The 4,837-nt window shown below is 36.6% G+C and overlaps 1 long non-coding RNA gene across 1 annotated transcript; it reads right to left on the reverse strand.

Annotated features, from left to right (window-relative positions):
- Nucleotides 1-3,238: 3,238 nt before the first annotated feature.
- On the reverse strand, nucleotides 3,239-3,945 carry LOC133391591 (uncharacterized). The gene is made up of 2 exons (XR_009765074.1): nucleotides 3,872-3,945; nucleotides 3,239-3,794 (listed from the first exon to the last, which is right to left on the reverse strand). It is a non-coding gene; the product is annotated as an uncharacterized LOC133391591 (long non-coding RNA).
- Nucleotides 3,946-4,837: the final 892 nt, after the last annotated feature.

Here is a 4,837-nt window from a genome sequence, read left to right on the forward strand (position 1 = left end):
ATGTAGAAGGATGTCAACTCACACAACTACCCTATGATGGGGTTCTAGAAGCGAATAAGTTGCGACGTTGGACCGAGTCCAGTGATTAGGAAATTGAGGGCAATTTATTGTTCAGGATAGCCGAGCTGTAACGTCCGGACTAATATCACCCACTGTGCACTCAATCCGAACCCCGAACGCAGCGGTATAAATGCATTATACCTTGACCGCTGGAGCACCCGGTGTGCTAGATGAACTGTCACCGTGCAAATAGACATACAGCGACAACGTCGCGCGCGACGACGTCGCGCGCTACAAAAAGTAGTTCAATTTTGCAAACAGAGCTACTCGTCTCGCGCGACAGTTCCAAAAGTAGCTCAATTTTGCAAACAGAGCTACTCTTCCCGCGCGATAGCTCTTGAACTGTCATTACCGTTTTGTTTACATGTTTACCGGATTGTTTGGACGGAAGCTCGCGTGTTTAGTGAAGAGAAAAAATTATCAAAGTAAGATGTTTTTATTGTTTTAAATCCATGAAAATAGTTTCTAATGTTGTTTTGAATAGGTGCCTGCACGAAGATGGCCCTAAACACGAGTTTGATACGTGGGAAAATACAAAATAAGAAGGTAAGTATAGCTCACAGACATGGCTGTGCACAATATTTTGGGACCACCTATCCAATCGTCTGCTCCACTAGTTGAAAACACAAACGTGTGCCCATGAAGAATGCGATTTGCCGGAACAAACAATGGCCTCTAATCGAAAAGAAACGCTACAGGAAGTAGCATTCAAGGTATTGAACATTAGATTGCAATGTATATGTATTTTTGTCTATGATTGCTTTTAGTGTATTAGCTTTTGTACCTGTCACTGTATCTTTATTGCCGCATGATTTGTAATCTCGCTTTAGTGACACTAATTTCACTTGCTAATCTTATTCATAGCATCAATTAATCAATGGCTTGTATATGTATGCATTATCATCATTTGGTAGTATTTGTTTAATCATCAGTTGTCAGTATCTTTCGGGTCAGATTAATTAGAATTGGGAAAGGGTAGACATACTTATTAATTGAAATTTATAATTATATTGCAGACCGTCTGTAGTTGCTAGGAGGAATGCCATTGCTTTATAAGCGAACCACTTGGGTCGATAAACCTCGGCAGATCCTGAAATATGAACAAAAAGTTTAAAATGTTAATAATAAAAAAAAATCAAATAAAGACCAATAAGGATAAATTAGTGAAACTTTACCAGAACCGGTCACAAGGCTGCTCTCATAGAGCTTCTTGTAGTGCCTGTAGGATCCGTGGAGTGACCGCCACTTCTCTCGTACAGTGGCGGTTGGTATTCCAAGATCTTGCCCAATCGTCTCCCAAGCATCGAGTTGCTTGTTGCGGTTTTTATAATTGCTATCGCTCCTGTCCCAAAGGCAATTATTTTTTTCGACACTGCTGATTAAATTTAGCACAATTTCTTGTGGCATTTCAATAGTCTGCAATATAATTATAAATTTCAATTAATAAGTATGTCTACCCTTTCCCAATTCTAATTAATCTGACCCGAAAGATACTGACAACTGATGATTAAACAAATACTACCAAATGATGATAATGCATACATATACAAGCCATTGATTAATTGATGCTATGAATAAGATTAGCAAGTGAAATTAGTGTCACTAAAGCGAGATTACAAATCATGCGGCAATAAAGATACAGTGACAGGTACAAAAGCTAATACACTAAAAGCAATCATAGACAAAAATACATATACATTGCAATCTATTGCCTTTTTTGTTCGTGGCTTTACTTCATCCATATTTGTTAGTTCTTCGAAAGCGGCTAGAACCAGCTTGATCGGGACGGCTTGTTTTGATTGCCACGACTACTTAATATAAAGTCCATGTGTTCGGGCATGGAAATGAACACAATACAGGGGTAGCAACTTATTACTTATATAAATATTACTTATATTACTTATATTACTGACGCAACAGTTGACGCCTAAAATGATTATATGCAGTATAATATATATATATATATATATATATATATATATATATATATATATATATATATATATATATATATATATATATATATATATATATATATATATATATATATATATATATATATATATATATATATATATATATATATATATATATATATATATATATATATATATATATATGTATATATATATATATATATATATGTATATATATATATATATATATATATATATATATATATATATATATATATACATATACATTCTTATACATATACATACAAGCACATAGGATGGCAGAAACATGTAATGAGGATTAGTTAGGTGCTCTTTGGAGCACACCCACGACTCCGATCCGACTCCAGCTATTGTTACGATAGCGACTCCGACAAAATTCGAATCACCAGTTCTGCGCGGAGTCGGAGTCGTTCGGAGTCATCCGGCTTCGTCTAGAGTTGGTCGGAATCATCCGGAAACGGAGTTGATCGGAGTCAACAGGAGCCGTCCGGTACAATGACTTTTGAACAGCCATTTCATTTCGTTGTGTTTTTTTATTTCAATTTGCGCGTGTACTTCGTATACAGGCCTTTGTGTCGAAGGCCAACTCCGGACGACTCCGATTCCTACCGATTTCGGACGATTCCGAACGACTCCGGATAATGCTGACCTTCCGGAGTCAGAGCGGTGTCGACTCCAGATTTTTGCATCACTAAAGATAGAAGCAATTTTAATTAATAAAAACTCATTTGTCATTATGTCATGTTCTTTTGTTTAATTTATTAATATTTATGTATAACAGGATTTTTCAAGGGCTCTCATAGTCATGGGACACTTAAATCATACTTTCTGTAGTGAAATGAAATTTATGTGATGGAAATTGGACTCTAAAGCACCCTTTTTTGTACAAATCCAAGAGAAATTTCCTATGAGTCTGTTTAAAAAAGGTACCATAGAGTCCAATTCCCATAACATAAAGTTCACTACCCAGAAGAAGTGACAAAAAAGTGTCCCACAACTATGAGAACACATGAAACCCTCTTTAAAGGCAATATATTATATAGAACCGTTTGCAAATTCATTTGCCAAATGTAAACGGATTTGCAAAAGTTCGTTGGTTGTACGAGGAACTATTCCACGCAAAGCAGTGAAATTATGGTTGAGTTCCTCGTTATCCCATCTCTCTCTCCTCGTTAATGCAGTTCTTCTAATAAAATTATGAAGGTATACTGTAGTGAGTACTATCAAGCTGGCCATTTCTGGATTTAGTTCCATAGTTTTCCGAAGAACTCTAAACCTTGCACTGAGTATCCCAAATGCCATTTCAACAATCCTTCGTGCCAGAGAATGACGTTCGTTAAAAAGACGTTCAATTGAACCACTCTCTGTAACACCACCGAAAGGTCGCATACAGTAGTCCGTTAACGCAAATGCTTTGTCTCCCAAGAGCATATACGGGACTCTGATGGATGAATTTTGATGTAACGGTTCCGCCTCTGGGATATTTAATTCCTTTCTTCCAAGCATACCATAAAGACGAGAGGTCCTTAAAATTCCACTGTCTGATATGCGACCCTTGCACCCAATGTCAACAAACATAAAATTGCAGTCAGCATCTGCAACTGTCAACAACACAATGCTGAAAAACTGTTTGTAGTTGTAATATTCTGTTCCACTTTTGGCAGGAGCTTTTATGGCAACATGCTTTCCATCGATGGCACCAATAGCATGGGGAAATTTCCATTTGGCATTGAATGCATCCGACACCGTAAGCCATTCTTGCTGTGTTGACGGAAGCTGTAATAAGACATTTAGAAACATAATTAAAATAAGTATCGAATTAATAAGCAAAAATGTAATTTATTTTTACGAACCTTTACATATTTGCGAAGATAAATTAGCAAACTGTTGCACACTTCTGGGATGAACAATGATATCGATTGTTCAGATACCTATGATGTGATAAAATAAGATTGCAACAATAATTAATTTACTTTAATTTCACAATATTCAATTAATCGGCCTCAGCACCATTTTTCGATCGAAAAAATTCGATAGGCGCTCACGTAAAACTGACAGTATAACTATTTCTTTCATACTCCTGCATGAAGTCGATTCCCATCGAGTTCAGTACTTAGTGTAGGCAAACCATTTTTTTAAATATTTAATAAATGATTTTTTATCACCCAAAATATTGAAAAAGAACCAGAACAATTACCAACTTGCTTTTACATAACGTTTTTCAAAAGCATTAACCTTAATTTATGGCATTTTTCTGATATTCGAAAATTTCCGCAGCTCAATGAGTTGCGGATTTTTCGCCATACAAAGCGGAACGATCGAATTTTTGTAGCATAGTTCATTTTGCTCGTGAGTGTCATGGTATACCAGTTTTCAAAAAGACCAGTAAAATGAACACCTTGGCGGCGAAATGAGTTGCAAATGACACCAAATTGACAGCCGGATCGATCGAATTTTTTCGATCGAAAAATTGTGCTGAGGCCGAATAACTTACTCGATAGGCGTATTCCAAGCTTTTGTAGCTATCACCAGAAGCCAGAAATCTTAGCGTTATAATCAGTTTATCTTTTGGTATAATAGCATCTCGCATGTAAGTATCCTGCCTACGGATGCGGGGTGTTATAACCGTCAACAGATAGGCAAAGTCCTCTCTCACTAGCCGCATAAAATTTATTACGGTATTGTCAAGCTCTTCCTCCAGAATCGCACGCATTACAGGGTTTCCCACGATTTATTGGTTGGTTCTCATCAATTTTTGGTGGGTTCCCATATTTTTTTGGTGCGTTCCCACGATTTTTTGGTCGTTTCCCAGAATTTTT

The sequence above is a fragment of the Anopheles gambiae genome, chromosome 2, assembly GCF_943734735.2.
Source record: "Anopheles gambiae chromosome 2, idAnoGambNW_F1_1, whole genome shotgun sequence".
NCBI lineage: Eukaryota > Metazoa > Arthropoda > Insecta > Diptera > Culicidae > Anopheles > Anopheles gambiae.